Genomic DNA, 18,170 nt, shown 5'->3' with positions numbered 1-18,170 from the left:
ACCTGAATGTGTCTGGGGAAGAAAGGAGATGTGGAAATTGTCTGTCTGCTTACCTTAGGACAGAGCACTTGGTAAAACTGTAAAAGTAGTGCTACGTTTATGAAATCTATGCCATTGCTTTTGCAATTTTCAATCTGCCTGTTCCCAAAGAAATAGCAAAAGTTAAGAGAGTACAGTAAATAAAATTGGACTAGATACATTTGTATCCCAAGCTTGTGAACAGTGAAAGATGAAATAATGTCCCCTGGGGCTTTACTCCGTTTAACAAAAGGACAAAAGGTACAAACAAGTATCAAGGCATTGTGCTTTTCAAACTACCTAAGACAGTCTTTAAGTTCTCAGATGTACAAAGTAACAGAAATAGCATAACTTCCTGATTTGTAGTTTCTATAGAGATATAATTTCCTAAAATATCTTCTGAAATCTGTAAAGGTTTTATTGAATAGGATATAGAAGATCTTACTGTGCTTTCTCGTATCATAGAAAGTGTTAGTGCTATTATATATTTTTTCTTTTCTTTTCTTTTCTTTCTTTCTTTTTTTTTTTTTTATATATTCTACAGGGTGTTTGTTTGTTGATGTATAGCTAGAGAGAATATATTTAGAATATTTGTAAAGTGACACTTAAGAAATATTAGAGATTAACTATGGTATTGCTGTGAATTAATGTTGAAGCTACATAAATTATTTGCTAAAAATTATTTTCAGAATGAACCTGCATTTTATATCTAGAAACATAAAATAGATTTAAAAGATTTAATGTGAATATCCATTTTTTCCCTTTAGATTGCTCTCATAATGCACAATAATTCAATTCTTGTTAATGACATTGTTTGTCCACAGTTGGCAAAATAAAAGATGTATTTGAATATACAAGGAAATACACATCACCATTTTCACATCACAGAGAAGACTGATTGTAGAGATAATCTTTACCTTGATTTATCTGCTGCTGATTAATGTGTCCTGATGTAAACAAGGAATGAGTGTTGCAATGGCTGAAGGCTTATTAAAAAACATGCATATCCTATTCAGATTTGAGGTAATTGGAAGAAAGCTGATCTTGAGCAGAAGTGACAAACATATTCATAAAAGAGTAATCCTGGAATAAATCCAGAACAATTTTATAACTATGACTGGAAATATTTAGGCTTGCTGCCAAGAAATCAGAGGTGCTTGCTAGAAATCTTTATGCTGAATAACTTTGTATGAGATTGACAAGAAAATGCTCTTTTTCTTTCAGGCTGGACTTGAAGAAGGTCCTAATTTGCCAGCAGGTGGGTCAAAACTTATTGAAATCAGTGAAGAGCTTAGCTAAGTCGATGGACTTTGGACTTGGTCTATAACTGTTTCAGTGTTAATGTCTGTACTTTGAGTTTGATGATGTTCTTATTCATTCTAAGCAGACAAGTCTTCATTTTCTATCGAGTGAGGTTGTATTTCATTTGTTTCTCTGGATAAGTGAGAATTGATTCATCCTGGGGAGGATTGTGCTCTATAATATTCCCTTGTTTATGGTCTTCAGAAGCAGTTACTAAAATATACTTTGAAAGTGATATATGGTATGGGCAGAAATTCAAAGTGTGCAGGGTTATGTGGCAAGATTATTGGTGATGTGAGGATGGAGCAAGACCAGCTAACACAGATGCCTAAGACACTTTTAGGCACATGGAGAGGAAGAGAAGGTATTGACTCTAAAAAGAAAAAGATTGGCAGTCTGAGATGAGAAAGGTTATGAAAACCTTCCCTTTGAATATTGGTCAGTGCAGTGTAGCGATAGGGAAGTCTTTAAACAGAGGGATTGCAAACGTCTCTTTATGTTGGAGAGAAGTGCTTTCTAACACTAACAAGTCTCCCAACTCTCCCTGAAGCAAATTTTGTATGCTGACTTCAAAGCAAAATTATGATGTCATGGTGTCATCAATAAAATCAATTAGGCAACTAGATTTATTTTCTTAGGAGAAAGCTCCTTACAAAGCAGTGCTTTTAATTGTAGTGGAGTTACAAGCAGCAGCCTTCTGTCAATTATTGAGTTATAACAGCTGGGCTAAAATTAACCAATTTTCAGATTTGGATCACTCTTCAGATATATGTCAGGAGCAAAGAAGTGAAAAAGAGAGAAAGAGTTTCAAAACTCTAAAAATGTACCATGTATTAAATGAAATCCTTTTACTGTATCTCATCCATAGAGTAACAAAAGAGACAGTAAATAAGAAGTGAGAAGCAAGGAGTGCAGACTCAATTACTATTCTGTTAGAAAAGCCTCCTCCAGACTTTGAAATATCTCCCATCATGGTTACCACTGTTAGTTGTTCTTTATGCCAGTCTAGGCATAAAGACATGTCAAAACTAGGTCTGCCCTGACACTTCACTGTATTTAGAGAAATTTTATTTTAAATAAGAGCTAAAATTAAAATCCAGCCAAAAGTACAAAGGCCATAATAAGCTTGTTTTAAAACACAATCCTATGCTTTCAAGTTGAATAGTGGCAATGTACCAGTCAATTCCTACTTTTGGTACTGTTAGCTATGGAGAAGAGATGAAGTAAAACTGCCAGCTGATCAAGTTTCAGCAGTTAATAAAAATAGCATTTTTAAAATATTATCATTTGTAACTGAAAGAACATGGCTTGATAACCAGGGAAAACTAAACTGTAGTTGGAACTACTTTAAATTATAGTTTCTCTTCAACTGCAAGTGATATAAGATAGTGAATTCTCATTAAATGGACAGACATTGAGAATAAAGTCTGAAATTAAGTTCTGAGTAGAGATAGAACGTAGTTAAATCCTAAGCAATGCACAAAGGAAGATGCTACACTGGATGGTACTCACAGGTGAATGGTGTGTTGATACCAGTGGAATAAGGAGTGATGCTTCCCCATGAAGAGTCAACAATAAATCTGTGCCTCCATCCTCTCTGACCTGTCTCAGAGAGAAAGCGTACATCCTGCTTTTGCCAGAGAAAACTAGAGCAGTCACAAACTCAAATTATACCAATTCTTCAGTAATGGCAAGCAGATTAATGTCAATGTGGATGGTCAAGATATACTGAAACCAGAGCCAGTGAGTGGGCATGAAGCACAGAAGAGTGAATGAATTAGAAGAAATGATATGATTATCTCTTCTATATCTAGTCCTTTTGGTCACTGTGATATTTGTATTTTAGATATGATTTCTTAGTTTTATTTAAATTGTAAAATAAGTTGGAAAGGGTTTTCTCTGCAGTTTTGTGGGACACAGTAAGTGTGCTTCAGAACATTTTATTACTGGGTCACTGTTGTTCAGAAGAAATTTTGGTTAGAAGTTTTGCCTTGGAAGGACTAGAAATTTAATTGCTTCTGTCTTCACCCATACAAAATGTGCAGAACATCTCTGGCCTAGTGGAAGCTATGGTAGGGAAACTATTTTTCTCAGATGTCCAGAAATGAGGAATAAGCCAAAGAAGGATGAGAATCATTCTTTGCTTCAGTACAAGAGTTGGTGATTCTTGGGAGATAAATTTGTGATTAGGGAAACCAATCACCTTATTTGGTACAGACAAGCTTAAACTGTAACTAACCAAGTTTCAGATTGTCATCAGACTTACGGACAGGCTCTGTTTTTGGTAGATTAATGTATGTTCATTCATATAACTGAGACTGGCGAGTCTCAGTGAGAGGGACTGGTGGGATTGAGCTCATATGATTTAAGTATCTCAATAACGTATTAGATGTAAAACTCCTGGTGGAGAAATAGATCATAGAATAGATTTGTAGAATCATTTAGGTTTGAAAAGACCTCTAAGATCATCAAGTCCAACCATTAACCTGGCACTAAACCACATCCCTAAGCACTGCATATACACTTCTTTTAAATACCTCCAGAGATGGTGACCCTTCCCTTAGAAGCTTGTTCCAATGCTTTGCTACTCTTTCTGAGAATAAATTTCTCTTAATTTCCAACCTAAACCACCCCTGGTGCAACCTGAGGCCGTTTCCTCTTGTCCTATGACTTGTTGTTTGGGAGAAGAGACTGACCCCCACCTTGTGACAGCCCCCTTTGAGGTAGCTGTATAGCATGTTAAGGTCTCCTCTGAGCCTCCTTTTCTCTAGGATAAACAACCCTGGTTCTCTCAGCTGCTCCTCATAAGACTTGTTCTGATATCATCAGTAAATGAAGTATGTTCCTGTGAAGACTATCAAAGGGAATCCGTTCTTCTCTACATCACTGCCTCCCTTCTTCCATGCCATGGAAAATAAGTGGTTGATTTCTGTTTAAGATACTCTCCACTGAGAATCACTGGAAGTTTTAACACAGGCAGGTGTAAAGTCAGCCTAGTCTTTCTTTGTTAGATATAGTCATGGAAGCATCCATTAGATGACTCCCTTTAAAATGTGACTTTGTCAGTCTCAGGTCTATGCAGCCTGGAATCCGCATCCCACAAAACTAACCTAACATTGTGAAAGGCTTATCCCAGAGGAGATAAATCTGTCTTTTCTACTAAAATTGAGCTCCTTTGTAACCATGCATGCAAGTGTCACATTGTTGGAAACACAGCAAGCAAGAGGAGGTTGGCTAGATTACTAGGCAAATCTAGTATTCTGAAACAGTGCAATAGATTATTAGTTTAAAATAAAAAATCACACAGTTTTTCTGAGGCAGTAACCAAACTGAGAGAACTGGCAGAGGAGCTGGCCAAGCCACTGTCCATCATTTATCAGCAGTCCTGGCTATCGGGGGAGGTCCCAGTTGACTGGCGGCTAGCAAATGTGACGCCCATCTACAAGAAGGGCTGGAGGGCAGACCTGGGAAACTACAGGCCTGTCAGTTTGACCTCAGTACCAGGGAAGCTCATGGAGCAGATCCTCCTGAGAGTCATCACGCAGCACTTGCAGGGCAAGCAGGCGATCAGGCCCAGTCAGCATGGGTTTATGAAAGGCAGATCCTGCTTGACGAACCTGATCTCCTTCTATGACAAAGTGACGCGCTGGGTGGACGAGGGAAAGGCTGTGGATGTGGTCTACCTTGACTTCAGCAAGGCTTTTGACACCGTCTCCCACAGCATTCTCCTCAAGAAACTGACTGCTCTTGGCTTGGACTGGCACACGCTTCGTTTGGTTAAAAACTGGCTGGATAGCTGGGCCCAAAGAGTCGTGGTGAATGGAGTCAAGTCCAGTTGGAGGCCAGTCACTAGTGGCGTCCCCCAGGGCTCGGTGCTGGGGCCGGTCCTCTTTAATATCTTCATCGATGATCTGGACGAGGGCATCGAGTGCACCCTCAGTAAGTTTGCAGATGACACCAAGTTAGGTGCGTGTGTTGATCTGCTCGAGGGTAGGAAAGCTCTGCAGGAGGATCTGGATAGGCTGCACCGATGGGCTGAGGTCAACTGCATGAAGTTCAACAAGGCCAAGTGCCGGGTCCTGCACCTGGGGCGCAATAACCCCAAGCAGAGCTACAGGCTGGGAGAGGAATGGTTGGAGAGCTTCCAGGCAGAGAAGGACCTGGGAGTGATGGTGGATAGTCGGCTGAATATGAGCCAGCAGTGTGCTCAGGTGGCCAAGAAGGCCAACGACATCCTGGCTTGTATCAGGAACAGTGTGACCAGCAGGGCTAGGGAGGTGATCGTCCCCCTGTACTCAGCTCTGGTGAGGCCGCACCTCGAGTACTGTGTTCAGTTTTGGGCCCCTCGCTACAAGAAGGACATCGAGGTGCTTGAGCGGGTGCAGAGAAGGGCAACGAAGCTGGTGAGGGGCCTGGAGAACAAGTCCTACGAGGAGCGGCTGAGGGAGCTGGGCTTGTTCAGCCTGGAGAAGAGGAGGCTCAGAGGCGACCTTATCGCTCTCTATAGGTACCTCAAGGGAGGCTGTAGCGAGGTGGGGGTTGGTCTGTTCTCCCACGTGCCTGGTGACAGGACGAGGGGGAATGGGCTTAAGTTGAGCCAGGGGAGTTTTAGGTTAGATGTTAGGAAGAACTTCTTCACTGAAAGGGTTGTGAGGCATTGGAACAGGCTGCCCAGGGAAGTGGTGGAGTCACCATCCCTGGAAGTCTTCAAAAGACGTTTAGATGTAGAGCTTAGGGATATGGTTTAGTGGGGACTGCTAGTGTTAGGTCAGAGGTTGGACTCGATGATCTTGAGGTCTCTTCCAACCTAGAAATTCTGTGATTCTGTGAAACTAGAGAGGGAATAGATGCAGCACAGATAAAAAGCACATAGGAAGAAATGCGAGGGAGTCTTTAAGGGTAGAAAGAGTGTGGAAGAGGAAGACAAGTGATAGAAAAAATTCCAAATATCCAATTATGGCCAAAGTGAAAACTGGGCAAAAGGGATAACACTGAGTACCTTTGGCTTGTAAAGAGAAGAGGATAGATCCAAGGGATAAAGAAGGAAACAAAGTTGATGAGGGTAGTGAAGGGGAAAAAAGATGAGTAAAGCTAAGTGGCCATTATGAGAGCAATATTCTGAAGGATCTGCCTGTGAAGGGAGCAGAGCTGATGGTTCAGAAACAGGAAGGAAATTAATTTGAGGGAGTGTTAAGAATTAATTAATGGCTTGGATAGAAAAGGAAAACAATAAATTATGGTGCGGTTACATAGGATAGATGCAGTCTGATTCATAATGGGTACCTGCAAGGTATACTTTATCAGGCATGTGATATTTATAAAGAAGAAAAATGAAAAGAGGTGGACTATATGTGTGGACAGACTTGTGGCTTAATGCGTGGCCTTGGCAATATCACAGGAATGTCACAACACAATACTTAAAACAGCAATGTGTTTTTATAGCCCAGAGTATCTTTTACTTTGAGAATCTTTTTAAAGTGTAGTTCCACAAATAGTTATCAAGGTTACTTGTTTAAAAAAAAAAATGTAAGGTCAGAATCCACAGTGCATCTGTTTTTTTCTTTCTAAACAAACAAGCAAACAGGAAAAGTTCACAAAAGACAAGGTCTGCTTTATTTGTTTAGAACTGGACAGTAGTTCCTCTAATAAGGAAACTAAACATAAATACATATTTTTACTGCATTTTGGCTAAGAGCAAGTTATTAGTTTAATATTTGATCTGTCTCCTGTTCATTAGCAGTATGCTGCTTTTGAAGGCAGATGGACTTGACTGTCTAGTAGGATTTTCTCCCTGGCAGCTAAAATAATACTCACAAAAAATATGTCTACAAACTTTTCTATAACAATTTCAGTTATTCAACCATAATCATTTAAGATTTAATGTTAGAAATCACTGACAGATGAAATTTCTGTTAGGTTTCTTGTGTTTTCTTTTTCTGTTGAGCTGCATCAGTTTCACATTCTTCTGCTACTTTCAGAAATACAGACAGCTGATATAACGACTGTCACTGTCTTATTTTTAGTGTTTGCTCACAGGATTCTGACTATTTAAATCTAAAAAAATATTTACAGGTGTTTTAAACATTAATATTATTCAGAACTTTTGATATTAATTTGAATGCATGTTCTGTATTTCTTTCTTGCAATCCACTTTTATATAAGCTGTTTATCACAGTAGGAATTTACCATTAAAGTAGCTGAAATATAAAAAGTAAGAGTAAGTTTTGTTTTCATTAACAAAAGATGAAACAGCATCTTTTAGGGAACGAGAACCCCCAGGATTTGTTTATTGATACAGAGACTCTTAGGAGTCTTATATAAGCCTGAATTCAGACCTGAATTGGTAGAGGTGAAAAGCTGTCACAGTGCTTAGCAATCTGAGATGACTATGGGGATATGCTCCTTCAAGATGTGGCTTATCTGTCCTGCAGACAGAGGGGTTACAGTAATTCTGAGTAGGATGAGCTGGGTGGTCATCTTGGTGGACAGATGCCAAGAAATTCACAAGGGACATTCTGGCATTCAGCAGAAGATGGCTGAAGTGACACAGAGGTTGCTCCATCTGCTAGCCCCTTTTTTCTCTCCAATTGGAGAGAAATGCATCTCTCCAATTGCTGGCCTAAGCCACTTGATCTACTCACTAGCTGGCCCCATATCCCTAAGCACCCTGTTGCTGGCATCAGGACATACAAGTGCCCCAAGAGTAAGCTGGCAGGACACTGCCAGGTGCAGAATTTGGACAGACAAGCATACTGACTAGTAAACTGTATTCAACTGACCCTTTTTGTTCCCTTTATTCCCCTTTTCCTTTCTTTTAATCCCCAGTTGACTTTGATCCCCCCCTTCCTTCCCTTTTGTCTCTTTTCCTAAACATCCCATAGTAAGGTTTACCCATTCTCCAAAATTCTCCATTCTCTGTCCCAAACTCCCCTTCATCATGCTAGAAGTCCTATATCACATTAAACAATGATCCCATGGTGTTCCTGGGAGAAACTTTCTCCTGGAAGAAAGTCTCACAAACTTCTCCCAGTGAGTTTCCCACCCACAGTAGATTAATGATAGCCTTAGGCACAGCTGCCCCTGTGTGCTTCAGTTTGCACTGCTCAGGTCACTAGGTTTCTCTGCTTGTTGTAGCTCCTCCGTTCTTTGCCAGGCCATAATGTTGATGGTGCTATCCTTTAATCACATAACCTACCAATGACTGAGGCCAGAACTGCTCTTAAATCCTCACAGAGGACTGAACAACCACCCCATTCATCTCTGCTATAGCAGTGATTTCAGCTTGTGGTGGGGATAACCTGGCTACCTCAAGCATCAAGGTAACTGAGGAAACACTGGAATGAAAGCTACACTAAACTAATTACCAGGTAGCAGTAACACTGTGGCTACACTATGAAGTCTATGTGAGCTCACTGTTTTCAGGCTTGTTGAAGCACAACAGGGACTGTAGTGTAGAGACATCTCTGTTACAATTTAGCCTGAGTCTATATAGAAAGTTTAAGAGCATGAATTTCACCAGGAGCAAAGGCATTTCTTTTCTATTTGGATATGGCCATGTGAATAATTTTTATATAAGAGTGCAGCTAGACAAACGTAAGAAGAAGGAGTTTAACACACACACACAGATAATTACTGCAAATAATTTTCTTGGACTACTGCCATACCAGAATCTGCACTTCTCCTCTTTCCCAGAACTGTAATCTTGACAATCTGTTGAAAAACTTTCTTCCAACATGGAACCATATCTTGCTAAAGAATGTGAAGCACTTTGTTCTGGAAAGCTGACAAAAAAAAAAACACAAAACAAAACAAAAAAAAAAACACCAAACATGTGCCTATTATATAGAATAGAATAGTATCTGATATTCAATACAATGTCTTGCAGGTTCTGGTCCACAGTGAGCACAACAACTGAACCATATTTCAGAGATTAGAAATCTGTATTCTTTCAACACCGTGTCTGATCATAATCTTTGCTACGAGTGAATTTGCTCACATTTTAAAATATACTTGGCTTGTCTCCTGTTTGGGTATTCTAGATTTTACTTCTCACAAACACTATAAAATAAAATCTTTTTTTTTTTTTTTTTTTTTTTTTTTTTTTTTTTTTAGTTTACATAGTGTCTCACAGAAAAAATGTAAAGAGAATACTACTAAGCAATAAACTTGAACTGGCAAATTGATTTGAGCAGTATATTCTGTATTAGGAGGTTTTATATGTTATCAGTGTATCAGCCTATATATTCTTTGTAACCCTGCAAAATGGATTTTACTCCAGTAAATTGCATTATGGCAGCATATAATTGGTAAGAAGACCATACCTTCTTTAGTTATAAACTGTCTTCTTACATGATTTCAGACACAAAGTAGTGAAATAATATATAGTCAGCAGGAACAGTTTATGTTATTCTTCAGCAAACAGTTTACAAGCTGATTACTTTTCACAAAGTTTTTTCTTTCTACATAAAGCAATTTTAGAGGATATGTAATAGGTTAAGACCAACCAAAAACAAATGACAAAAAGAAGGCCTTTGAATTAAATGGATGTTGCTACCTTTCATTCAGACTAAAGTTTAAAGATTTCTTCTGTTCAGATTAGAGGCATTAATGCTCCCATGCTGACATGAATTTTACTTCAATTATCTAGGCAGCCAATTAAATAGAAATAATATAAATAATAAGAACTTAAATAGGACTGTGTTTATCCTGTTTACTCACTTTGATACAATAGCAACATTTTTGTGTTATATTGCAGCTAGGCATTAGGGAAAGATATCTTTTTACTGACATGGATTTGCAAAATTGCATTAGTTTTACAGACATAATTATTCAAACAAATGTCTTTGTTTTCATTTTTCCAATGGACAAGCCAAATTTATTTAGCTTTCACAAGAATGAAATACTAGTGATATCAACCTGTAGGTTATTTCAGTTTGCTGCACATCAAAGAGATAATATTGGATTTTACCCTTAAAAATTTGCAGGATCAAGGTTGACTTATCAGTGAATACTACTCATAATAGGGTATTATGAGTAACTCATAAAGTATAGCATATAATTCTTTATAATTTTTTAATCATCTGGATTAATTGGAGTAAGTGGAACAATTACATCTTCTTTCTTGTACACTTCTTGCTCCTTTCTGTTTTTTGCTTTCCATTTCCTTCCCTGTTTTCTTCATCTCTATTCATTGATCCTCCTTTTCTAGTCCTCATTTACCTTTATTCACCTATTTTTTTAAATTTATTTTGATTCCTGATTCCTCTCCTCTCCTCTCCTTGACACTCTAGATATAGCACTCTCATAGGCTCTCTCTGCTAGAGACTGATATAGCAATTTCACAATGGCAGTAACATAATACTGAGACTGACTTTGGTGGAAGTGTCAATAAAGATGCTGAAGGCCATTATTTATTTATTTATTTATTTATTTTTAATTTGAGATTGGCATACTGTTGAGGGATTTTTGAAACAGCAAGGAGGCCATGACTTGCTGCAGCTGAGCAGACCAAGCTACCAGGACGACTATGAGAAGTTCCCATGACAGTGTTCCCACATCGCCCAATTGAGGAATTTACAAAAACATTATTGCCAGCAGGTGGCTTCAAGGACTACGCAAGCACTATGTGACTGCTAATCACGTAGGGGGTTGTTTTCTTGCAGGTGGGGTTGTTTTCTTGCAGTTGTTTGTCTGAGTGCTTTTGACCAGTAATCTTGTGTGAGACACTATTCGCCCCTGTTAAGATTGCTATAAAAGTCAGGCTATTCAGTAATAAAAGAGAGCATGATCTGACCATACTGGTGTCTGTCGTGTTTTTGGCTGTTCTTCCTGCAACAGCATACAACACATAGTGGGGATGCACTGTGACTAATTCACCTTATTGCCATATTTCATCTAGGTGTGCTAGAGTCCTGCTGTCATCAATGGTTACAAAAACGTGCCTACATTGATTGATTCACCTCACCCATTTTAGATAGCCATTCTATCTTGCCAACCTACTCAACAACTTGTTTTCTGAGTAAGATGGGATGAACCCCACCTGTCCTATCAACATCTAGGTAAGAATGTCAGAGCTCAATGGCACTCCATGTTTCCAGTCTTGCTATAGAAAGAAGCATTTAAGCCAGCAGTGCAGTCAGTTATTTCCTGTACTTTGAATTCAGTGAAAAAGATTTTTTGCCCCAGAATATACTTAAGTGAAGACTTCTGTAAAAATAACTTCAAAGTACCTAAGGTAATTAGCAAGGAAGGTATCATTACTTTTTTATGTTTGTCAATGTGTTTTACTCATTCTGACAATAGAACACTATCTTTCCTAGTTTTACTTGAGACATGTATGTGGTGACCCTTTTGCAGCTGGAAACAGCTGCAAAGGCTATAGGTGACTGTGTATGTGGTTGAAGATTGGGAATTCATTAGAGACATTCAAATGCAATTGTAGCTGAACCAGGACATACAGCTGACCTGATCTAAAGAAATGTATATATTTGTACGTCAAACGTCAATTCTTTTCCTTTGCTAGAGGCTTGGAGGGCCTCTTAAATAGGTTCATATCTACCTTGTTTGAAACTTGGATCACACCCTGAGACATATTTGGAAGATCAGTTCATTTGATTCTAGGAATAAGAACAGATCTACTCTTTGGATTTAAGGTTTCTGTATAGCCCTTTTACTTCCTTTCATTTTCCAATTGTTTATTAATGCATCAGCAGGTTGTGTCTAGGGCTGAAATTTACCAAGGATTTTATACTCCATTTGTGCATGAGGTAGCTCTGCATGGAACTGTATAATGTCTACTGTTCTCTTGGTTGCTTAATAGTAAAATTTGTATGATTCTGTGTTGTGCTTGAAGAAAGAATAAAAAAAATACAAAGACCGATTATTTTGTGTATGTGGGTGTGTATGCATCTTTGTGTGACAGAAATCAATGTCTCTGATCACTGTAAGATACATTGTTTTCAGTTGATTTTATCTTTCCTGAATTTTAGCTATTTAGCCTGAATTTTGTTGTATTGGACATCACAAGTAAGGATTCTCCTCTGCCAGAATGACTATATAATGAGTGGTAATTAAAGTTAACACTTGTTTTTTTCTTGCATTGAGGAAGATCAAGTTCACAGACTTTGTGTGTGTGTGTGAAACAAAACAAAACAACAAACAAGCAAACAAAACCCCCAAAACAACCCCCCCAACTTCTGTGGGGAAAGGTTCTGTGTTTAAACCCTGGTAGGCTGAATATGTAGTCTTGCATTTATGGAATAGGTTCCTTACCTGAATGCATTACCAGTAAAGGGTTCTTGAAGTTGGTGAATAGGACAGTTACTTCTGAAATAATCAATGAACAGATTTGTCTCTCCTGGAAACATTGAAGGCAATAGGTGAAATTTGTGTCGATCCTTTCTTCTATTTACTTGTTCTTGTCATCAGTATAAACCTTACCATGCAGGCAGCTCCAAGAACATTTGTCATGGACAAAATCTTAGAAGATGTTTTAGAAGATGTCACATTCAGCAGTAGTAGAGAATTTCATTAGAAGTCAAAATTGAACTGCAGTAGATGAATTGATTTTTGCTATAGCAGAGTAGATTTCCCACTACTACAGAAAATAATATAATTAAAGGGGGATTTGTTTAAAGTTCTTAAGATATAAAATTGCAAGATTCTTAAAGGCAGTTGAAATTTATTTATTTATTTTTTTTACTTTATCCTGAATAAGAAATTATTTGATAACAATCAAGTAAAAAGATGCTTAAACTCACTAGAAGGTAAACATAAAGGAGTCTGAAAAGTGAACCAGCTTACCACAGGTTTGATAAATATAATCCTTTGACAAATGAAACATATGTACAAAGTAGCTGTCTTGGTATTGTGTATTAAGGAACAAATTGATCTAACATATGAACTTGAGCAGGGGGATTGGACAAGATGACCTCCAACCTCAGGCATTCTGTAATAGTGTGACATAAAAAGAGATTCAATTAACAGAGCTCTATGGACTAGGGACCTAAGAATAAGGAAGGAGGGGTTTCTCTTGCTGTGTTTTGATGTGAGGGTAAAGTGGAAGAAGAGAAGTGGTCCCTCAACTTCTGAATCTGTGTGGTGGGAAGTTACTTTCCATTTTAAGTCTACTCTAGACTTAATCCAGGTAGTAAAGCTGAAATTACCTGAAGTTCACCTGTGTTGTGGGGGTTGGTTGTCAGACCTGAAATCAGGCCAAAGACTGGTTTCTTGGGAAATATTTCTAGAAGAATGCAACTAAACCACTGATTTGCCCCTGTAATTTCCAGCCCTTAAGACTATTATTTATATGGGTTGTTGACATTGCCCTCATGTCTGTTTTTCAGACTTTTTTGCTTATTTGAGCTATCTCAATAGAATTTGTTCAGTATTCTTTTCCTTACCAGAGAGGAAACTGGCAGTATGGTCTCAATAATATTTGTTTTGCTCTTACATTATTGTGACATCTGTGTTCATGTACCTTCTAAAGACTGGAGAGATGTTGGAAATAGCTTTCAGTGAGCTAGATTGCTTTGATAAGCAAGTAGCAAGCAAACTCATTAGAAGGAAGCTAGCCATACAAGCTGAGAGAGCTCTAATTGCCTTTGCAGAATAAATACTGCAGCATAGCATAGCATAGCATTTATACTGCTTCCAATACCTGAGCTAGCTTATTTAAAATGAGGTCACGTTGTTCCAACATTAAACTGCAGCCCTGAGTGAAAACATATGTCTTTATCTATATCAACATATAACACAGTTTCTGCTGGCTGGACATTTTTTTCAGGATGAGTATCTCACTGGGCTTTCTAAACTTTTTAGCTGCTGAATAGCTCTTCTGCCACCTCTGCAGTTTAAATTGTTTCACAGACAGTGTTGTTGATCTTCAATAAATTTTCTAGGCACCTGTTGCATTATTTCATCAAGTTTTGGTGGGATTTTTTATTTTTATTTTTATTTATTTATTTATTTATTTTTAATGACCATATTGTAGAGCATAACATTCCTCTAATGTCTTATTTTAACGTAATAGGTACAAATGGATTTTAGTCATGTTTGAGCCTATGAATTATTTATAGGTTCTAACTAGCCCCCCCCCCCCCCCCCCCCAATCTCTAATGCTTATCTCACTATCTTTTTATTCTGTCTTCTTTTAACACTACTGAATCATCAACAAATGTTTGTCGGACCTGTAGACTCCAGAGGTCCTAGACTGAGATCTCCACTCTAATAGTTAACTCTGTGTATTTTTTCCTCTGCTGCTGTCTCTGTGATGTCTATAACATCATCACGCAATTCCTTAGAAATGTATCGAATAATTTAATGGTATATGCTCCTTTGGAATTGCTGTAAAAATTGTGAAACTGCTTCTGGGTCGTTGTGCATTTATTTAATATTTCCAGTTAAACAAAATCCCATGTAGTCCCAGCTTGTCCAATACTCTCAACTTTCAGTTTATAGAATGACCTTTTTGCTATACAGGAAGCAATCAGTTTGCTGAGCCTTTATCATTCAGACAGAAAAAAAAATTCAAGCCATAATGCAACTGATATTTTTCATTATAACGAGGAGATATTCTGCTGGGTAGTAGGTTTTTCATAACACTTATGGCAGCACAATTTATTTTTATTTGGCAAGCTGGTCTCTGGGGGATTGTCATAGAACTTATATGGTCCAGCTAAGAAATAAGTGATTCAAAGAGCTTTCATTTTTAGAGTAATGAAGGTGCAAGATGAAAACAAGCAAATTAGTTTTAGAACTACAGGGTCTTCAGCCTCCAGCACAAGGACAATGTTGTCTGTGGACAGGTGTATATAAGAGACCTGTAAAAGGTCTAGCAGTTCCCTATAATGCAAAGGACTTTACAAACTTGGGGTAGGAGGACTGCTGGCACATATAGGTGTCATCTTACTTGATTGATGTGCCAGTATTTTGCAGGTAAAAAGAAGCAGAGAAGCTATTGTGGTGATTGCTTGCTGTTTGGACCAAACACTTTGTCTGCGGGCTCTACTCTTCATTGAGTAGAAAAGAAAACAAAGCCTGAATGTGCACTGCTGGAGGATGTCCCTGGAGATCCAGGTGTGATGGACAATGGGGGAAACAGGTTCCCCCATCAGAGGAGCAATCTTGTCTGTGCTGAAGAACAGACAGACCCTCACAGATGTGGCTGTCTTGGGAAGTAACTGGGAACAGACCTTCATGGGTGCTTAGCTGGGGTGTCCTTTGCTCTGATTTGGAAAAGTGCTGAAATTTGTTGTACCAGAAAGCAATGCTGCAAGTAACAGTTTATCCTGCAGAAGTCCAGCGGGCAGAAGGAAAATTCTATATTTCGATTTGTCTCACCCAGCATATTTGTGTTTTCCCTTTACAAGATCAGCCTTGTTCTAATTTACCATTCTGTGTTTAACACAAACTAGCTTTAACACTGAAAGCTTGAGAGACAGGCCTGTAATAAAAGCTTTAAAATATTGAAAGACAAGGATGTTTGTATATAATATGGAATGTATCAATGTGTGCACAGAATGTATTTAATTATTATTTTTGTCATTTTGCAGATGGAATCTAGAAATACAGAAAGCTCAAGGACACACAGTAAGTTAGTGACAAACTAAAGAAACCAAATTCAAATTTCCCGAGTCTTAAAGTAATTTCTTTTGTTTCAAAGACGTGTTCCATTTTTTTGTTGAGCAGGTGATTTTACTTTCATGACTTTGGTACATAAAATGTTATTGAAGGCAAATGATAAGAGTGCAGGGAAGAAATAATTTTGAATAAGTTAACCATTGAAGTAAATTACAAAAATATGAAAAAGTAAAGCATATCTAAAACAGAGAGGGATGGCTGGTGGCCTACGTCCTGGCATGCTAAGACTTAGCATGCAATATTTGGCCTCCAGAATATATTCAGTTAGAAAGACAGGCAGACAGAGGTATGACTGCATGGAAACGGAGAGGAGACAAGGACACTTACATCCTGTAGAGCCAGGACAAATCCTTTACAATTTATTGAGCCAGGTGCAGTGCCTCACATATGTGGCTGCTTCAACCTTTGGCATCCATCTAGGAATAAAAGTAACCCTGCAACCTGAAGAAGATGGCCATATCTGTTTGGAAAAATAGTTTGAAGGCCTTGTAACCACTGATAATTTTTACTAGTCATCAATATATGAATTGATTAATATTTGGAGATAAATGAGTTGCAGAATTTCAAGGTTTTAATATTAATTTTTAAACATTTTAAAACATTATAGATTCTCTCAGATAAATGTTTTCCATGATAGAACCATTAAAATAACATTTTTTTGGTCCAAGTGGTGAAACATCTATTGAACTCAGCTGATTAAAAATATATAATATCTGTAACTAGAGAAAAATATGTCACTGCAGTGCCTACAGTTTGAGACAGTTAATAGTGCTCATTATGGCTCCATTTTTTTGATAGAAAAATAAAAAAATAAGAAACCTATTTCATCGTTAAAATTAAAATAATACTAAAAAAATATACTGCTACTGTTTTCTATGGACTGTTAAACAGAAATTCTAGCAAAGAGTTAAATAAATATATATTTAAGAAAATTTCCCTTTAAAAAATGAATAATAAGCACATGAGCTTTGGCCCATGGTGAAACTTGTCAGTGAAGATAAGCTAGGCTTTAGCCCATTTCACTTTTAAAGAATATGTATGTAGTTAGTTATTCTGTACATTGGATTCAATTACTGAGTATATCCATTTTCATAGTGATAAACGGATGCCATTTCATAATTACTTTATGAAAAAAAAACAGAGGTTTGAAAGGCACGGACCTGTTTATGCTGACTCGCTGTCAGAAAGTATGAGCATGAGAGAAGTTTGCATGCATTTTTGTACTCTTACATTTTCTTTGCTAGATTTTGTCAATTTTCATTATTGGCAGATGTTTTTCAAATGCATCTTTATATGAATATTTATTATTATTTTTGAATAAATATTTTTAAAGGAAAAAAGATTAATTCAGGGATTTATTTCTAGTAGACAAGGAAGGTGAGTTTGTGCATTAATTCATTAATTCCTTTTGCTTGAATGCATTGTCCATCTGCTGTCTGATATGAAGTGAATTTGTCCAGTTGAGAATTCAAAGTAGGGCATACCTGCAACAAATTTTCAAATCTGTAACCCTAGCAATTTTGATCCATAGTATAGAGAAATTATGAAGGCAAATGATCATAAGAATTAAATAAGAAGTAGAACCCAGATATAACATTTATAGAGCAGGAAATCTCTTTTCTGCTAGTGTCCCATGCCAAAGATCCTTGATAAGCTGAGCCAGAAAGACATTTTTCTATGGCTGTCCCTTGGAAGAAATGCAAATGTAAACTGATTTAGGGGTGTTGTTTTCAGAAACAGAGGTCCTGCTTGCAGTCTAGATGCCTGAGGGAGCTCTCTGAAGGAGGTGTCACTCTAAATTAAGGAAATCGATTTAGGAGTCCAGGTCCAGCAGTAATGTTTCTGTTGGTGTCTGCATGGTCTTCTCAGGAGGCATCTGCTTTCATGTTCTCAGTCAGACAGATAGGTGACAATTTATCTTCAGACCAGAAACTGTATATTTATATCAGTCTGAGTTTTTGTTGGGAGGCTGATACCTGAATTCTCTTCATTCTCCTGAACTTTCATGTCCCTCTCACATGGTAGGATCTTCTTTCTCCTTACTGAGTGTTGCTTTTCTTTGTACCTGGAATTCACATTTGAACTCAGTTCTCTTGAACATCTTCAACCCAAGTTAAAAAATATGCATGCTATATAGTATGTCAATGGAAGAATACAATTAGCTGCACAGAATGGTAGATTAGAAAAGTCTAGGTAGATTTTGCTTCATT

At 37.7% G+C, this 18,170-nt stretch overlaps 1 long non-coding RNA gene across 1 annotated transcript in view; it reads left to right on the top strand.

Moving 5' to 3' along the window:
• Window positions 1-1,241: 1,241 nt before the first annotated feature.
• The window catches only part of LOC311434865, a 38,314-nt gene continuing 21,385 nt past the window's right edge, over window positions 1,242-18,170 (top strand). The window contains exons 1-2 of the long non-coding RNA XR_014691785.1: window positions 1,242-1,276; window positions 15,873-15,909. This is a non-coding gene — a long non-coding RNA (uncharacterized lncRNA). The remainder of the gene's footprint in view (window positions 1,277-15,872; window positions 15,910-18,170) is intronic.

This window comes from Aythya ferina, assembly GCF_964211825.1.
Source record: "Aythya ferina genome assembly, chromosome: 3".
NCBI lineage: Eukaryota > Metazoa > Chordata > Aves > Anseriformes > Anatidae > Aythya > Aythya ferina.
This window is presented reverse-complemented; position numbering and strand designations above follow the sequence as displayed.